This window comes from Mytilus galloprovincialis, chromosome 14, assembly GCF_965363235.1.
Source record: "Mytilus galloprovincialis chromosome 14, xbMytGall1.hap1.1, whole genome shotgun sequence".
Lineage (NCBI taxonomy): Eukaryota > Metazoa > Mollusca > Bivalvia > Mytilida > Mytilidae > Mytilus > Mytilus galloprovincialis.
The window spans coordinates 51,553,419-51,574,432 of NC_134851.1; the positions used below are offsets into that span (position 1 = coordinate 51,553,419).

General features: G+C 33.3%; 1 long non-coding RNA gene across 1 annotated transcript; it reads left to right on the top strand.

The window, feature by feature from the left end:
• The first annotated feature begins 14,644 nt into the window (after positions 1-14,644).
• LOC143059271 (uncharacterized) lies at positions 14,645-19,360 on the top strand. The gene is made up of 2 exons (XR_012973460.1): positions 14,645-16,930; positions 18,696-19,360. It is a non-coding gene; the product is annotated as an uncharacterized LOC143059271 (long non-coding RNA).
• Positions 19,361-21,014: the final 1,654 nt, after the last annotated feature.

The following is a 21,014-nucleotide window of genomic DNA, read 5'->3' on the forward strand; positions in this document are numbered from 1 at the left end:
GTACATTCTTTTCTATTTTTTCTTTTATAGCGATGCTTTGATTTTTCTTTTATCTCCAATTCTTAGAAAGCTTTGCACTTGTTAATCAAATTCTTTTGTACACATTTTACAGTCAAAATTCAAGATAAATTATTCTGAACATATGTTTAAAGTGGCACTAGCTACGAGCTCTATAAAAAGTAAAGAATAATTATGTTATTTTTTTTATGTTTAATCATTAATGAAAGTGAAATAGTGAAATACTCATTCGCTTTTAGTAGCCAGTATACTTCAGAATATGTCAAAATAAGCTTATAAATATCGATAATGAATAATTAACTGGCAAGTGAATAATTCTACCTCATTGAATTCATGTGACCTTGAATTGAACCCATTAGCTAGAGGTGGATTACACATGCAGTTCTTTGGTTTGGCGAACAAGAATAACTCAATAACACTTCAGAAAAAAAGAAAAAATCTTCATTAAATTATCAACTAAAGCATTGAACACTAGAGATGTTGTACATCATTGCTGCATTCATTTACACTGGTCGTATCCAGATTAAAAACACTCATTGTTGGAGCATAAACAATCAAGCTCTGAAAACTCCTATTACAGTTACTAATCTAATATCCGATACATTTACATTGCTGCTCCGTTCTGATAATTCATCCGATACCTTGTGTAACCTTTTTCTACATTCAGTTTTAAAGCCTCCTTGTATTGTGCACTCTACCATATTATTTTGATCGTCTGCCGACTTAGATGAGATGCACAAAGGACCTGAAATTGTTTATAGAATATATAGAATGGGGAAAAAGTGATTTCTTAGGAAAAAAAATATTGATTTTTATTGAATTGGTATTAATGTTGAAGATTAACGAAACCGTGTTTAAAATTATTTTTACTATCAAAGCATTTTATTTATCTTAAATGCTATATTTTATTTCATTGCTAAGGAAATTGAAAAATTATTCTTAATTTTTATCAATTATCTTAGTTTAAACAGTATTTATTAATGAAAAATTACAAGATAAAATATTACAATGTTACATAAAGTTCAAATATGGGATTCGGAAACAAGTTTGGAAAAACTTTAATATTATTCGGCAGTTAAAACATTTCGGAGCATACTTTGGTTTTGTGTAGAATAAAATTTGATTTAAAACAAAGTGTGTATTGAAATTTCTGAGAAAAAAAACGCCAAAAATTCAAACAATTTCCTATCTTTAGAATAAATCCCAGCCTGTTCCCTTTGTGTCTTAGAAACGTTTCTGTTAAAGCAATTTAAGAATCGTTAAGTAAAATAATTTCGGTACATACTTTGTTTTTGAGAAGAATAAAACAAAGTGTATATTGAAATTTATGAAATACGGATTGGCAAATAGTTATCAAAGTTTGTATATTGTACAATTGTAATTGGGATAACATTCAATCAAATTTTAATATAATATATACAGGTTTAACGATGCCTATCTTTAGTTTATTGCTTGCAGATGTCAGTCTTAACAATGCTTGAGCTAAAGTAGTTATCAAAGGTACCAGGATTATAATTTATTACGCCAGACGCGCGTTTCGTCTACATAAGACTCATCAGTGACGCTCAGATCAAAATAGTTGTAAAGCCAAACAAGTACAAAGTTGAAGAGCATTGAGGACCCAAAATTCCAAAAAGTTGTGCCAAATACGGCTAAGGTAATCTATTCCTGGGATAAGAACATCCTTAGTTTTTCAAAAAATTCAAAGTTTAATTCAAACGAATTTCCTACCTTTAGAATTTTTGCCATACAGTTCCCTTTGTGACTTTAGAAATGTTTTTGTCATAGCAATTCATATAACCATATATAAGAAAACAGCTGATGATGAAAAACGAGACAAAAAATAATAATTTTCATAAAATGGTAAAGACTCTTATCTTAAAAAATATTACAACAATCAAATATTAAGAATAGTAATTGAAGTTTTTATCATTCATATCATATCATAACTATTTGAAAATGCACATACAAGAGCTATCACATAACCTGGATACAAAGTCGGTTCCATAATCGATACCGACGATAACACTAAACCGTATATTATAAAAATCGCAATTTTTATTGCACTTTTTAAATTTTACATTTTTCTTCAGGAATTTTAAATTTTTTATGCTTTAAAGAGAATTTCAGGTCCTTTGTGCTCTTATAAAACATCTTTGAGTCCTTAGTTCTCCGTTGTGCTCCTTTGTGCACAAGGAGATCCTTTGCGGTGTTTTTAGAGACCCCTTTAACTGTGATTTTCAACAATTTTCAAAGTCGTAAACCCTTAATTTTAGTAAAAATCAGCCGAGAGGAACTAAACTTAAACTTGATCTGTAAACTCATCATGGTTAACTCACATACCAAAAATCAGCCCTATATCTAAAGCTGTTTAGAAAAAAGTCCGTATAACTTCGATTATCAATAATTTATTAAAGTCGAAAGCCCGTCATTTCGGCCAAAATCAGCGGAGTGAAACGAAACTTAAACGTGATCTGTAACTCATCATGGTTAACTCACATACCAAAAATCATTCCAATACCTAAGGTGTTAAGAAAAATAAATCCGTATAACTGTGATGTTCAACAATTAATCAAAGTCCACAAGGATCCACACATACTATCTAAAAACATTGAAGGTATCATAAAGATCATAATTACACACATAACGAAAGATAGAAATAGAATATCTAGAGGTCATGATCACCACTTACCGTCTGGTGTAGTAAAATTGGCACAGTAAATCTTCGGTTGCATTTTAGTCACTGATAATACACCTAGCATACAAGTCCATTCGTCGGTACTTGTATTAAAATGCAGATATTGTTTTAAATGACATTTATAATCGAAATACGCATCTGGTTCAGAAAAAATTGTGTCATTAATGTTATTATACAGAACTTTTTAAATAACTTGTAATTGTTTCTGTTGTCTAATCTTTCCTCTTCTTCTCTCAATTGCTTCTCAGTACAATCAGACTTATAGCTGATTGAATAACACAACGCTTTATAATATGATAAGACATTTATATGACAAGTTCAAATTGATGATTTTGTTTTGTTTACATAAATTCAATTCTGATATGACATTGTAATAAAATTTTCAACTTGGTAATCGGGTATCTTCGTTACGTAAAACACCAAAATACTCAAGCTAGACTGAATATGTAGTAATTTATTAGATATCCTAGTCTGGGAGAACATGCATCATTTACTGTAATTGACTTTGAACTAGCTTTCAGTTACTCAGTGATGTGTGCCGGGTTTTTTTTTTCATCTCAGTGTTTTTTTCTGTCTCGTACCGATCTTTTGATTTCAACCAGCTGCAAATTATAGATTATCGTTGATCATCTCCACGAGATTGATCTTCTCGCTTGAGCCGGTACGGCGAAAGTGAGAAAAGCAGTCGAGTTGAGATGACCATTGGTAATCTGTTTATCGTTATTTTACGTATGACGACGTTGTCAATTTCATTAGCAACGCCACGTGCCTACTTTATTTTTAGCGATAATTTTGATATCACTCGATTCCGCTGAGAAAGGAAATTATCAGTCAGCAAAATCAAAGGAAATTTTCGTTAAATAGCGATAATAAGTTTTACAGTTTGTACTTAATATTTGTGATGTACGGAAACTACACTGACCTAGTTGGTCGCGGAGGTTTGAGCGCTGATGAAAAAAACATTTTTTACTCCGCCACATTCATTTTTTGCCTGTCCCAAGTTAGGGGCTTGTCTTGTGATACTGGTATGTTAAGTTTTTTGTCTATTAGCTCATAGACATAATTGTGTCATTTGACCGTGAAGTCATCAAATTTATTCATGAATTATTCCTTAATATTGGCATTTAGAATTCAATTTTAAGGAATGATAAGTACTTTTTATGTCTATACGAAATACATGTTAAATACCGGTAACGCGCTACGCGATTTATGCCATAAACAACACAATACTGAAGTTATTTCTAGACAGGAAAAAATGTTACAGCCATTAAACAACTAAACTTAAGCCGTTGGGTGTGGTTATGTCTAAAAGCATAAAAAGAATATCCCACTTCGGTCAAATGGTATACAATTTTCTGTAAATTTGCATAAATAATATATTTTAACGGTAAATATATATATATATATATGTATAAAGATTCTATCCTAAATTGAGATAAATTATATGGCCTTCCAAATACCGTTTCGATTCCTAACATCACTAAAGAGACATTAATTGTCGAAATCCGGACAAGGAGTACAGATTGTTGCACCTCATGTTTGCGGTATACCACCTTTTCCGCAAGTTAATTGTTTTCTGTTTGATGTTAATAATTTTTAAAATACATTTTGTGACATTTGGTGAAACGTTTATTTTGCAATCGCCAATTTCAGTCAGCAGAGTTTAAGAACATCAGTTGTTCGACCTATTACTCAAATGCGTTTTGTTAAAATATATTTTTTCTCTTTTTTCCGTGTTTTGGAAAATGTTGTTTGCGCTGTATTTCGACCCCTGTATCAAGAATTTTGAATGACATGCACACGTATTAAAATTGCGGTTTTTATTTAACGCGATCATAGGTTTGAACGTTGTTTTCAATTTAAACTTGTTTATATTTCTCCGTTTGGGCTTGTATTATATTTTCCTTCGGGTTTATATGATCCGTTTATCCTATTTCAACTAAAAATTCAAGAGTATATCCTAAATTAAGGTAAATTGAATAGCCTTCCAAATACCGTTTGATTTAAATTTCTCACATCACTAAAGAGACATTAATTGTTGAAATCTGGATATGGTGCACACATTTTTGCACCTAATGTTTGCCTTATACAATCTATCCCGCAAGATACTTTTTTCTGTTTGGTATTAAATTAATATTTTTTAAGCTGAATTTTGTTACATCTAGTGATACGTTTATTTGACAATCGTCAATAGCAGTCAGCAGGGTTTAAGAACATCAGTTGTTCGACCTGTAAGTCAAAAACGTATTGTTAAAATATTCTCCAATTTTTCGGTCTTTTGGAAAATGTTGTTTGTGCTGTATTTAGAACTCTACCACGAAACTTTTTTGGCGTACATACGTATAAAAATTGCGGTTTTTATCCAACGCAATCATAGATTTGAACGTTGTTTTCAATTTAGACTTGTATATTTGTATATATATATATATATGTGTGTGTGTTTGTGTCAGATAATGCGAGTTTCTTGTATGAATTACCAATCACATAAAATTATTCAATAATTATGTATTCATTATTTTATAGATATTTTATATTCTCCCAAATAAAAGAACTTACAAACCCATTGTGTTGATACTGTCGCTGGCAAGTAATCACTTTATGCAATTAAACACATCTTCGTCGTTAAAATTGCTTTTTGATTTATATGGGTATTTTTTTATACTTTTTTATTTAGCTTTAAGTTGCCACTTGATAAACGAATATTCTCGTAAGTTGTTTAACTGAAGTACAATACTTATATTCACCGGATATGTGTAAATGTTTATCCTGTAGCAGGAGGGGGTCAACGACAATTCAACAATGCCATAATATAGTCCTCCTGGGACATGTAGTGGTAGTACTTCGCTTAGGTTCGATCAGCAGGATACACTCTACCTATATAGGTCTCGTTTCTAAATGTCTTACTAAATTAACTAAACAAGAATTCTCCCACTATAATATTTATTACACCAATAACATCAGTAAAGTTCAACAAATTGCATATAAATTCAACAATAGTAAAATAACAATAAATACAACAGATAACTGTTCTGACCAATAGCCTTTCTTAAAAAGGAGCTATTAAGTATGTTAAACTTTATTTATCCACAAATTCACTTTATGAATATAATTCCACCCAACTTATCCTTAAATTAATAATAACCACCTATTTCTATGTTAAACGGACTTTATTTAAAGTTAGCGCCGGAAAAGCATACCTATGTATCCGGAGACGGTCCCTCACATTTAACTATCAATAATTACATACCTTAAAGGTCAAGGACACCGGAGTGTTTGTACACAAAAACGTGTTCGGCCCAATTAGACTGATACAGTCTGGAGGGTTTGAGGGTGGCTTGATGCAAGCCGGCTCAATGCAGCAACTCCTAGATGTAGCAAACACTCCAGTATTTATACTTTTTAAAACAATGGAATCAAACACCGTGAAAAACAACAAGTTTATTACGTAAGTGAGGAGATAAACACCGAGATCTTCGAATTAACTTTGAACTCAAGGACAGCATTGGCTTAAGTTGACCACTAGATTTATTGAATAGAAAATGCCGTATGTCCATCTACTTCCGGTCAACGTGCTCCAGAAGTAGAGAAGAAATTTAATTAAATATACTTGAAGACAAGAAGCAATAGTCTAAAAGGTTAGTTTCCTAAATCAAATAATCCCTTTTATACATGTATATAAATTTGTAGCAAATTCCTATCTGGGGAAATACTAGTTTTATTCTATAAAATTGCCTGGTCACTACATTCCTCCCCCCTAAAGATCAATATTACAGGTAAAATTGATCCCACTAAAAGTTAATAAAAGGCTCTTAGTAGATAAAACTTGTTAAAATTTGAAGTTTAAATGTTAATAGGTTATTAAACTATAAATCAGAACATTCAAAGGTTGTAAATGCATATATAAACACAATAATTAAATGTTCATTCAAAAAATATAATCAAGAGAAGTCTCTATCCATAATTTCAGCTGCCTCCAGACGCTCTGTCAAACGATGGACTAGCGAGGCCCTAGCTTCCTCCTCTCGCTTCCTACTTGCCTCACGTTTTTCGCGATCGATTATATCCGCATTCTCCTCCGGAGTTCCCAGTCTGGGCAGTATTGCTCCCCGCGTTTCAATATAGTCCACATTAGGAGTCTCTATAGTTTGTAGAAATTTGTGAATATGGTCTTCTCTGACTAAATGTTTAAAGGAAAGGTGTCGAGAGCACCGGGTCTTGATTCCAAACATTTTACGACATTTTCCACATTTGAAAATTTGTCTGGTAGACTGGTGTAGATACTGCCAGTGGGTGTGCAGCTCTCTCAGGGTGTGGTATTTGTATAGTGTACTGCACCTCCTCACTGGACAGTATTGTCCCAACGGGTTAAATATGGGTGTGGCAGGGCGGATGACAAGATGGTGGAACTGTTGCAGTTCCTGCTCGTCTGCCCTTAACTGCACATTATCATCATCACACATTCTATAATATAAATACTGATATTAGAAAAAATACATTTCTTCAATACCCTACAAATAAATATTCTTAATTATTTCATACATATTTATATATATATATGCACTAATCTTGCACAAAGTAAATATCATTCAATCACTATCATCTTAAACACAAATCAGATAATCTTCTGATTACTGACATACATAATGTAGTATAACAATAATAATAATAATTGATAGTGATTGATTATAAAAAAATACATGAATGTTTATTCCAGAAACAGAATTCTAGAATGCAAATAACATATGCGTAATGGAAATTATCTTTTATTCCCTTACTACATGTAACATATTCATACTAGTATATACATATTATAAATATAAACATCATCATGATTATAAAATTGTCATTGTGTCAACTGCTCTCTTGACTCAATTACTATGGCGAATATATATCTCTAGGCCTAACTGTTCTCCCTATGCGAGTTTTTGTAATTTGCCTTTCAGGTGTGTAAACTACTGGTGTTAAAGCTTGTCCAACTGACATATCAAGATTTAAACTTTCATCACTTTGATGACTGATATTTAAAGTATTATTTAAAACCCAGTTGTTTGGTTCATTTCTACCCAAGTATGGTTTTAAATGATCGACATGTACCATAATACTTTTTGTTTGTTCTGATTTTTGTATTTTGTATGTTACATCAGTAATTTTTTTTATCACTAGATAGGGTCCTGTCCAACCAAGTCCTAATGTTTGGTTCACCTTGGGAGGGTACCACCTCCACACCCAACAATTAGGTTCAAATTTTCGGACTTTTAGACCTCTATCATAATATAATTTCTGACGTTGTGCTGCTTGACCCGAATGGTCATAAACATTTTTATATGCTTCCCTCATGGTATTTTTCACCCATTCTACATATTCAATTTGACAAAAATCATTAACAGTATTGGGGAGACCAAACATAAGATCCACTGGACAACGAATCTCACGCCCTAACATTATACTATTGGGGGTACATTTAGTAGTTGAATGTACTGTGCTTCTATAGGCCATCATTAAATATGGGATATGTTCATCCCAGTCATTTCTATGTTCATTTACAAACATGGATAACATTTGTTTGAGAGTTCTGTTATATCTTTCTACTAACCCTGAACTTTGTGGGCGATATGGGGTAGAATGGGTTTTTTGAACACCTAATTTTTCACACATTATCTTAAATAAATGGGATTCAAATTCTTTCCCTTGGTCGGTATGTAACTGCAAAGGGCACCCAAATCTACAAATAAACTCAGTTATAATCTTATCCGCCACCGTCATTGCAGTATGATTAGGGACAGGGAAGGCCTCCTTCCATTTAGAGTAATTGTCCCCTAAAACTATAATGTATTCATTTCCGTTTGCGGTTACAGGAAGGGGTCCAACTATATCAACATTAATTCTCTCTAAAGGGGCACTACTCTTGGACTGTCTAAGTGGGGATTTCCCTACACCAGGTCCAGGTTTACAACGGGCACATAGGTCACATTCAAGACACCATAGCTTAATGTTTTCAGTACTTCTAGGCCAATAAAATTTTGTCCTGATAGCATTTATGGTTCTATCTTTACCAAAATGACCCGCTATTTTGTTATGATGTAACTGATGAAAAATTGTCTCCCTTATTTTCTGAGGAGCTACTAATTGCAACAAAATAGTGTTATCTTCTCTCAAAAACTGTTTGTATAGAATGTCATCCTTAACTTCAAGGTTTTCCCACATTCCCCATAAAACTTTGGCTTCAGGGTGTAAATTTAATATATCAATTCTCAGAGGTTTCTCATCTTGATTATTTTTCAAACGTAGCATATCACCAATTGCAGGGTCTTCTTCCTGCATATTTTTTATTTCTTCCATGCTCCAAAAATCTAACCAATTAGGGTCTAAATTTTGGTCAGGGGTATTATCTATTACCGAGCAAACTATTGTGTTTAACAGTGAGTTTTCCTCCGTCATGACTGCAGGACAGCTCCCTGGGTGAATCCGATTACAGATCCGGCAGTTTGCATTTTCCTCAGTCTGACTTTGGACAATGGAATCTGGGAAACACTGTTTACAATCATCTTTTTTACATTTACGAGCAGGAATACGCGATAACCCATCTGCGTTTGAGTGCTGAGTTCCCTTTCTGAACTGAATATCAAAATCATATTCATCTAATATACTGATCCACCGAGCTACCATGCCTTCAGCCTCTTTGAAATTTCTTAACCATGTAAGCGAGGCATGGTCAGTTCGTATCAAAAACTTTCGTCCCCACAAGTAATGTCTAAATTGTCTTACAAAAGTAACTACGGCTAACAGTTCCCTTTTTGTAACACAGTAGTTTCGTTGGCTTTTGCTAAGCGTTCTACTAGCATAACTAATTACTTTCTCCTTTTCATCCTGTATCTGAGATAAAACCGCTCCTACACCATTTAAACTTGCGTCTGTATCTAATATGAACAGTCCCTCATCTTTAGGGAAAGATAAAATTGGGGCTGAAATTAACCTTTCTTTTAATTTATTAAATGATTCTTCACATTTATCAGACCATTTAAAACTTTGATTTTTCCTAGTTAATTTTATTAAAGGAGAGGCTATGGTGGAAAATTCGGAAATGAATTTGCGGTAATAACCTGCAAAACCTAAAAAACTTTTTATTTCAGAAACATTTGTAGGTGAAGGCCAGTCTTTTACACTTTCTATTTTTGTAGGGTCACATTTTATTCCATTTTCAGATACAACATGTCCCAGAAAGATTACTTCTTTTTGAAATAATGTACATTTGGAGGGCTTTAATTTCAGATTTGCTGCTCTTAGACATTCAAATACTAACTTGTGATTTTCTAAAGCTTGTTCAAAATTATTCCCAAAAACTATGATATCGTCTAAGTAGCAAAGACAATGACGCCATTGAAGATTTCCCACAACTTTTTCCATTAACTTCTGAAAAGTTTGAGCGGCTGAATTTAAACCCATGGGCATAACTCGAAATTGAAAAAGACCTTTATGAGTGCTAAAAGCAGTTTTTTCTCTGTCCTCCTCATCACACGAAACCTGCCAATAACCACTATGACAATCGACCGTTGACAGCCATTTTGCTCCTTCTAGGGACGCTAAACAATCATCTATCTTTTGCAAGGGATATCCCGAAGGTGAACAAAGGGAATTAACCCGCCTATAATCTATGCAAAACCGCCAAGAAACTTGGTCCTTTTTTTTTACAAGACAAATAGGACTACTCCAACTACTGTTACTGGGTTCTATTACGCCCTTTTTTAACATAGACTCTAATTCTTTTTCAACTATTTCTTTTTGTTTGGGAGAAATTCGTCTAGGGGGTGTTTTAACTGGTTTAGCCGATCCAGTATTAATCTTATGTTTTACCACATCTGTTTGGCCTAACATACCATCAGGTCCCACAAAGATATCTTGATATTCTACTAAAAGTTCAATTAACTTTTGTTTATTTTCAAGGGTCAAACTACTAGAGCATTTTTCTACTAACTCCTTTAAATGTTCAGGTAAATTTCCCTGGGTTTTATCTCTGTTGGTTTCCTGTTCTTGGGATACCAAATCAACATGTTCCAAAGTTCCTATCATCAAATTCTTTTTTAACTTAACAGGATTGTCATTTAAATTTATCACTGAGATAATAATTTCTTTTTCCTTAGTGTTATTCAATGACTTGGCAACCAGTAAGCCCCTTTTTTGAAATAGAATTTTATTGGGCTCTATCATCCCAAAATCTCCTGAAAATTCACCATCGACATACCCTTTTAAAAAGGTTTCTGACCTAGGAGAGACAACTCTATTTTCCCCTAATTTGATTCTGGCACATGTTGTACTAAAATGTTGTTTAAGGTTTATAACTTGTTTTGCTATAAGAAATTTAGCTTCTGCTAATTTGATTTCACATTCATAACATTTTAAAAAGTCCATTCCTAGAATGCCTTCTAATTTCCCTAGTTTTGTGAATATGATTTTATGTTGAAATTCATTATTGCCTATTTTAATTTCACAAACAGCTTGACCTTTAATTTTCATTTTATTGCCATCAGCTGCAGATAGAGTCGATTCAACTCTGGACAGACCTGATGACCCTAAATCTACTTTTTTAATTAAATTTTCAGATAATATAGTGACTGGGGAACCAGTGTCTATTAACATATCTATTTTGATTTTATTAATTTCCACAGGCACATAAAGACTAGGACCTTTATCAGCTCTAGAGGTATCAATAATGTCATTTGAATGACTACTTTTTAAATTGTCAGATTCATTTTTAGCCCTCACTTTTAAAGAAATGGCTGATCCGAGGGCCTTCGGATCAGCCAATTCTATTCCCCCATAGTCTGTAATCTAGCTATTTCATCTTTCAGATTTTTCATCTCGTCATCTTTTTGTCTAAAACACCTAGAGCTAATATGGCCAGTCTTGCCACAATACTCGCACTTAATTTCAGTTCTTTTTTTGAAATTTCTGTTTCCAGATCTAAACTTATTATTAGATTGCTCTTTTCTAGGAGAATTTTGATTTTCCTTAATGCCTAATTCTTCCTTAACAGTTTTTTTTATCTGTTCTTTAAGATTTAGATTTTGCTCATATTGAAGTTTAGAGTCTTCTTTGTCAATTGCATAAGTATGATAAGTGACTTCGTCAGAGAAATAAGGCTTTTTAATCTGATCGAGAGGTCCCTTTACAGCCTCATATTCTATGGCAAAAGAAATTGCTTTTTCTAAAGTCCTAGGTTTACAAAATAACCGAGTGGTTGACTGGAAATCACTATTCCCGATACCCTCAATAAATTGCTCAATGACCGATCCCTCTATAGAGATAGCATCCCTTTCAGGAAATGCTTGAGACGCTAATCGGCGTAGGGCATGTCCAAAATCAGATACAGACTCATCTTTCCGTTTTTTACGATTTTTAAATTCATATTTGTGTGCGGTTTCTCGTTCTAAGGGGTTAAACCGTTGACTTAGCATATGTTTCAAGAAAGTAAAATCATTCAATTGGTATGGGTTTAGTTCACTAACCATCCTTTGAGCTACTCCCCTTAAACTCATCACTAATTGTTGGGCACTTTCATATGGGTCCCAACCATTCCAAGTAGCTACTTTTCCAAATTGGATTATATAATCTACCCAGTCAGAGTTTTGACCATCAAATGTGGGTGGCTCTTTTTGTTTTCTGCTTACCCGTGGAGGGTTATTTTGCATAGGACCCATCATATTTGGATAAAATTGGGGGGCCATCATATTTTGATGAACTCCATATACTTGTGGGTTAATATTTGGGCCTATATTTCCCATGGGTCTTTGTGGTTGCATTAAATTCATGGGTTGGGTTTGTCTTGGCAAATTATTAACCATTGGCATATTCATGATATTAGGAGTATAAGGATTCATATTTGTTTGATTCTGATTTATGAAAGCCGGTCCCATATTCACACTTGAGACAGGTGCATTAGCACTGGATATTGGTACCTGAGGATAGTAAGGGTAAGGTACCCCCATATCAGGTGATCTAAAAGAGCAACCACCCGCCGGTGGCAACTGTGTCGAATAAACACTTTGACCTGGCAACACGGTATCATTCCTTGGATATGTTTGATCATATTGCATAACTCCAGGAAATGATTCCTGAGTTATCCCCCTTCTCTCACCAATATTTGAAGGAACAATTTGTGGGTCATAAGTAGGCATATAAGGAAAAGTCCCTTGCACATTTGGATAACGGTCATGTCTAGACTGTGGTTCAACTGAAGAACTATGTATTTGATTATTTGAACTTTCAAACAAATCTAGATTAGATAAAGCACTGCTTATTTCCCTTTGATCATTTTTTTGTATGACACTGGGCATTGCTTGTGGAACATTTATACCACATGTATCACTAGGCATCTTATCAAAAACACTTGGAGTACTACATGTACTTGATGTTACTATAGGCTGAGCAATTTTACTTTGTACTTTAGGATAATTGGAAGCCATTTGATAATCATATGGAGTAGAGGAATACATGTTTTCTTTTCTCACAAAAGCATCTTCAATAGATTTTTGTGGGTTTGTATGCTGCTCTGGTGATATGCTAGTTTGAGTACTAATTTCATTCTTACTCGAAGAGAAATTCTCCCTAACTTTTTCAGTTACAAAGGGTCTTTCTCTATCAAAAGAATATTTTTCTCTTTTAGGACTACTAGGTAAGTTCAATAAAGGGAAACACTCATCTGAAAAACTGACTTGTTTAATGGGTTCTTTAACAGACATAAAATTCCCTTCATCCCCATGAACTTTTATTTCTTTCATAATTCTTGGTTTCCATTCTTTACTCATAGACTCTGTGACTATAGTAACTTTTGGACTAGCCGCCCTTTCATAGGAAGGAGGGTCTGAGAACTCATAACGACTTGACATACTAAAACGAGGGTGAAAGGTACTCCCTTCAGAATCAGAACTCTCATATCCCCTTTCTAAATTCCTTCTTAAAGAAAACGGACTATTTTCACTCTCAGACATATTAAAGGAAAATATTGAACTAAATAAAATTTACAACAACAAAAATATATTTCTGAGAAAATTTTTATAAACAAAACTAATACAGATAAGAAATGTATCCTGGTCACGGCACCATTTGTAGCAGGAGGGGGTCAACGACAATTCAACAATGGTAAAATAACAATAAATACAACAGATAACTGTTCTGACCAATAGCCTTTCTTAAAAAGGAGCTATTAAGTATGTTAAACTTTATTTATCCACAAATTCACTTTATGAATATAATTCCACCCAACTTATCCTTAAATTAATAATAACCACCTATTTCTATGTTAAACGGACTTTATTTAAAGTTAGCGCCGGAAAAGCATACCTATGTATCCGGAGACGGTCCCTCACATTTAACTATCAATAATTACATACCTTAAAGGTCAAGGACACCGGAGTGTTTGTACACAAAAACGTGTTCGGCCCAATTAGACTGATACAGTCTGGAGGGTTTGAGGGTGGCTTGATGCAAGCCGGCTCAATGCAGCAACTCCTAGATGTAGCAAACACTCCAGTATTTATACTTTTTAAAACAATGGAATCAAACACCGTGAAAAACAACAAGTTTATTACGTAAGTGAGGAGATAAACACCGAGATCTTCGAATTAACTTTGAACTCAAGGACAGCATTGGCTTAAGTTGACCACTAGATTTATTGAATAGAAAATGCCGTATGTCCATCTACTTCCGGTCAACGTGCTCCAGAAGTAGAGAAGAAATTTAATTAAATATACTTGAAGACAAGAAGCAATAGTCTAAAAGGTTAGTTTCCTAAATCAAATAATCCCTTTTATACATGTATATAAATTTGTAGCAAATTCCTATCTGGGGAAATACTAGTTTTATTCTATAAAATTGCCTGGTCACTACAATCCCTATAAGATCTTAATACGAACTTTATATTTAATCCCGGACTTCCTACATACACATGATTCTCAGTCAGTTTGTTGTTGACTGTATTCTGCGAATGTTGTTGATATTTTCTTCTATATTTTATCGTAAAACGAATTTAAAACAATAATGGCAACCTACGAAAATCTAAACCAAATTAAGGATCGTAGTCTAAACATGTTAAAATGCAATGCCAGTATTAAAAGTGATTCGTTCGCTGTCTCTAACGAAATCTACGGAGCATTGATATTGGAGCCGACTATTCCATCCGTCATTTCCGACTATGAAGAAGTTAGCGGTATTGACATGCCTTTACCCACCGTTTGTGCTAGCACTAAGAGTATTGCGAAACTACATCAACCATCAGCTCAGTCAAAGAAGGACCGAGAAGAATTGTTAGTACCTGCTGATGTGTCTATTGAAAGTCTGTCGTATTCTCAATTGACAAAACCGGTCAGTTCTACTAAGCATATTGTGTATGAAGCAAGTGAACCGAATGTTTTATGTGTTAAACCTTTATCTGAGGAAAACCAACAAACTGTAAATAACGGTGTTAATGATTTGCCATCTATTACTTCGGTCCCTTTCGTAGGTGAAGGCTTCAACAATCTTGATGACTTCTGGTTAGACCTTGCAAAAGGACAAGCGATAAGGTCAAATATATACCAAGACGAACCACTTATCAACCGTGAGATGAACCCCTCAAGGAATAAATCGTTCGTATCAGAATCAAATTGGCACTTTTCACAAACTTTGCCTTCGAATTCGATAAGAAAGTCAGAAAGCGATTTGAGTGATGGGTTTGTAAGAGAAACATGTTGGACCTATTCTCAAGGTACAACGATCAATTCGTTAAATAGCTCGAACGAGTTTCCTGAGAAAAATGATTTCCTAATTCAATTGGATTTTGATCAAGAACAAGATAATGATCAACGGCAATCAAGCGGTATACTAGAATCTAGAATGAATATAGGAGAAAGTCTGTATGAATTAGCTAGACCAGAAACGTTTTTAAATAAACAAACGCACATGGGAGACAAAAAAGGATCTAATCCCAGTCTGGAAAAGGACGAACCATCGTTTATCAGAAGGAATTGTTTAACAAGAAAATTTAACACACTCCAAAACGGTATTTATGAACTTTCTAATCCTCAAAAAGATTTAGATGAGTTTCGAACAGTTTCGCTTGATCGAGCACAAGAAAACAAAGCATTTCTTGAAACTTTACAAGATAGTCAACTTTATGAATCTGTAGACAATTTATCCAAACGGTCACAATTGTCTGTTCCATCTGACCTAACAGGAAGTACTACCGAGTTATCGTGTTCTGAAACTCTAAATTCGAAAGGCTATTACAAAAATGAAGAACCGGTATATGCAACGGTTGTAAAACCAATCACTAAAAGAACTGATGCAAACGTAATTAAAATGGACAGCAACAATTTAGATGAATTTGCTGAAGCTACCAATACAACTGAAAATGACGAATTCTTTTCACTAGCTTCTTCACGGTTAAATACAACAAACACGAAAATCCAGAAATCTGAAAGACCCGACAGTGGTCTAGGACTAGACTACACGTATGCCAAAATCAGTAAACCAAAACGATACGAAAATTGGCCACTTACTAAATCACTGAAAAAACGAGTTGAAAACAGTAGTAGTTTAGCAGATGAAAGCGGGGCACATAATATAGATTTTATGTCCACAGATATTAATTCTGATTATGCTACCCTTGAAAGTACATTTAGTGATATTGGTGAAAATGAGATTCAATGTGGTGCTGTATGCAAAGAAGTTGATCTAGAAGACTATGATCATTATTCCACAATAGAAGAAATTGAACGACAAAGGAACAAACAAATACACGATAAAACGACATCTGAAAAGCCTCCGATATTGACAAAATCTGAAAATCCTCCGATATCGACAAAAACTGAAAAGTCTAAGATAACTTTGAAAACAAGAATGAAAGGATTGATAACAAAGGTAACAAAAATACAACCGTCTCACCAGCATCAAAAGTCAGTATTTTATCCTTTTTCTTTTATTTATAATTTTCCAATTACAATAAATGGAATGAGGTCTGCTTCTGTAAAGACTATCCTACCAAATGTAAATGGAAAATGTTGGATTATCTGTAAAAACGATTTGAAGATAAGAATGTATGATTCCCAGGGATCAGAAACTGAGTCCATATACATTGGACTCGAAGGAGAAGATATGGCATATGATAATAAAGGTTTTCTCTACGTTTCTTGCAAAGACACTAGACGAATATTTAAAATTGACACAAGAAATTTATGCCAGGTATGTTTATAAGTTACATCTTAAATAGTTAATTTGTTCATACTTTTTATTGCAAAAAAATACCGAGAATATTGAAAATATGAAACGGATATGTGACAAATGAAACACCGGAAAACCTATGTTATTGAAACACTAAAAAAAATATGAAAAGATACAAAAGGTTCATTAAAAAAAACATGTAACGCCACCATCATCAAAAACCACGAAAACCAAACTGAAATCCAATAACACATAATGGAGTCTCTACTGAACATTTTTATAAATAGTCTAACATGGTTCTTTGGAATGTATTCACTACAATAAAACTTGTTTTAAAACAACAATTATTCATGGCATATTGCAATCATCTATGTATCTGCAGGAAATATAAACCTCTAGTCTTTGAGGAAGAAATTTTTGGGAACTTGTCGATGGATAATCACAGGATTAGTTGTTTATTGAACAAAGTGGCGTAACTGGAAAAAATCTTTTTGTTTCTGCAATTTCTTTTCGGATGTATGGTCCAATTATTCGAATGAACTATTGAAATTATATGTGAAATTTTTATGTAAATGAAAATTTTACCACCATGTTCAAGAAGGAATGGCTATTATATTCATCATATCCCCTCCTTAGCTTTAAATTGGGCTGAAAATGTAGGATAACTGTTACTTCCCAGAATAATCTCACATCAAACGGATATAATATGGTCAGGAATGTGTCCCCTTTGGACAATACTGGTGAGGTTTTCCATTGCTTAACTTTTTGTTCATCTGGTTTGATGTTTGAATAAGTTTCGGATTATCAAATATTTAGGCCGCGAGCATCATTGAAAAGACATTTATTGTCGAAATGCGTATCTGGTGCAGTTAAAGTCATTATTAAAACATCAAAATATAATGAATATAACCATATATTTAAAACCAATATCAGATATATTTCAAGAAAAAAGATGACAAACGGATAAAAAATCACTTATCGTAATGATATTGTCTGTTTATTGGCAATGATTTTTTGTCAAACGCATTGCAACCAACCAAACTTATAAGTTGTATGTTACTAAATATTACGCAGTTGCAAAGAAAATGTTAGTTTTAATATCAGCTCAAACGGACATGAAAATTATTATGTTAAAAGATGACATATATTAACTTCCCATAAATAGGTCAAAGAAGTAGAAGGATATTTCAATTATCGTCATAAATAAATGTAACACGGGGATATAGTAGGAGTGTTTGGAACAATACCGTATTCTATCTAAAACTATATGCAATGTAAAAAAAACATGTTATCGACATAAAATTTGAAATATATTTACAAAGAAAACCATAAATCTTATATATCCATTGTAGTATGAACATGTTAAAATATAAAAAAATAGGTAAGTAAATCCCAATCATTTATAATGTCACTTTATTGAATTAGGCAACATATAAGAGCTGTTTCGAATAGAAATCGACATTATGCAAGTGCAGATATACATATACATGTAGAAGACTTTGATGGATTTTGGAACATTCAAAACCGAAATAAAAGATGAAATTATGCCTGTTTTCTCACTTTCAGCTATCACTATCAACTTTAGGTACATTCTTTACATACAGGTTTTTTCAACCTGAGATAGGATAACAGATTAATTGATAGTCTTTTGCATAAGGTCGATTTCTATCCGACACAGCTCTAATATGCTGATGAATATATCTTAAAGTTGTGCTTTACAAATTTTGAAATGATTATGGATAGTTTTGTAATATTTAGCGACTAATATTAACTTTTTATTTGTCAGATATCATCTTTTGTCGACTGCGACTTTTTTCCCCTCGGACTGGCATTTGACATTCTGGATAATACATTGATTGTCTGTCAGAATCCTCAGACGTTCGATATATCAATAGGTGTGGCTTCTGTGGATTGCATAAAAAAATATTCAGTCTCTGAAACGCTAGATGTAAGAAATCTGACACATGAAATTTTGTTTTCTCATCCACATCGAGTCATAAAAAATTCTAACTCTGATATTGTCGTGTCTGATCCAGAAACCAAATCGATAACCATGCTGAATCGGAACGGTGAACAGAAAATCAGGTTTTCAGGAAATGATATCTTTAAAATGGAATGCCATCATACATTTATCTGTGATTTACAAGCCAACACTCTCATATATTCTCAAAATATAAGTAAGACTTCAAATAAAAACTTGGATAATGTGTGTCTTCTTGACCAGAGTGGAGACTTCATAGATACATTTAATATTGAGGAAGTGCAAGATAAAACTGTGAATTCTTTGGCAATAACAGATCTGGGTTTTTTATGGATTGGTTGTGACGAAGGAATATTTATCTTTGATTATCAAATAATATAACATTTGAATACAGTTATTTTTTTCTTGATTTACGCGGATTTCTTATTTTATTTTGAATTGCACTTTACCATTAAATGTACATGAGAGAATTGTTGTGCATTATTTCGGCAAAATAGAACACATCTTACGACAATAAACAAAATGTTTTATCATTTCCACAACTAGAATAATAATGCTCATAAATTATTGATGAAAAAAACATTATTTACAGAAGCTTCTAAAAACCGAAATACATGTGTACTTCTGAATCAGATCACAAATCTGGAAAATAGTTTCGACAACCATTTGAACGGCTCATGGGTTTATCCGTTTATACATATTAATCTAACGAGTGCTCTGAACCTAAAACGGTACATACAACACGACACATAAACTGAACGAAATAATTATATTTTATAGAATTAGTGCATGTAGCTTGATGATGTGCTACTGGCATTCGTCAGTTAGTTCCATTCAAATCGACATTAATAAGATATTGGGGTAGACGAGTTTTTGCGTCGTAGCCTAAATTACAATATTGTTAACTCCATTCTTGAAAAAACTGACAGAAAAAAACTTCAATTCATACATTTAAAATCTGTCATACGTCGTTTGCGATCGCGCGTATGTTTTCATAGCATCAATAGTGTATTGATGTCATAAAAAGTAGTGACATCATAGAAATAAAATGAACGTTACAAACGATGTTGCATTAGGACAAAAATATGTAGTACATGTATCTATTATATAATTTTGCTTGAATTTAAATATGCTACTTTTAAGGTCATTTGTATCCTGTGGCTTAATCATGTATTAATATGAAGTTATGAAAAATGTCACTTTATAGAATATACAATTAACTTGTAATCATAACCTAGATTTCAAGGCATCGATCGCAAATCAAAAGACCAGAGGCATCCTTGCCTAATTTATGGATGATCATATATTTTGTTCAAACATTCCAGGGAAGAAAACCAAAAGTTGAAGCTGTAGTATTTAGACTGGATAGTGTTTAGTTACGGCATAACGCAACTTCAAAAACTAAGGATTTTTTTATCCCAGGCAAAGATTACCTTAGTCGTATTTGGCACAACTTTTTGGAATTTTGGATCCTCAATGCTCTTCAACTTTGTACTTGTTTGGCTTTATAAATATTTTTATATTAGCGTCACTGATGAGTCTTATGTAGACGAAACGCGCGTCTGACGTACTAAATTATAATCCTGGTACCTTTGATAACTATTTACACCACTGGATCGATGCCACTGCTGGTTGACGTTTCGTCCCCGAGGGTATCACTAGCCCAGTAGTCAACACTTCGGTGTTGACATGAATATCAATAATGTGATCATTTTTATGAATTTACTGTTTACAAAACTTTGAATTTTTCGAAAAACTAAGGATTTTCTTATCCCAGGCAAAGATTACCTTAGCCGTATTTGGCACAACTTTTTGAAATTTTGGATCCTCAATGCTCTTCAACTTTGTACTTGTTTGGCTTTATAAATATTTTGATATGAGCGTCACTGATGAGTCTTATGTAGACGAAACGAGCGTCTGGCGTACTAAATTATAATCCTGGTACCTTTGATAACTAATTTCAACTATTTTGAAATAAACCTTTTTTCGACTCCATTTATTGTTATTTTCAAGATAAAAAAAACAAAAGTCAATATTTTAAACTTGACCTTGAGGGATTTATCATTACCTTGACCTCAATTTCTTATGAGAAATACTTATAAAAATCTCATACAAGAAAAAAGA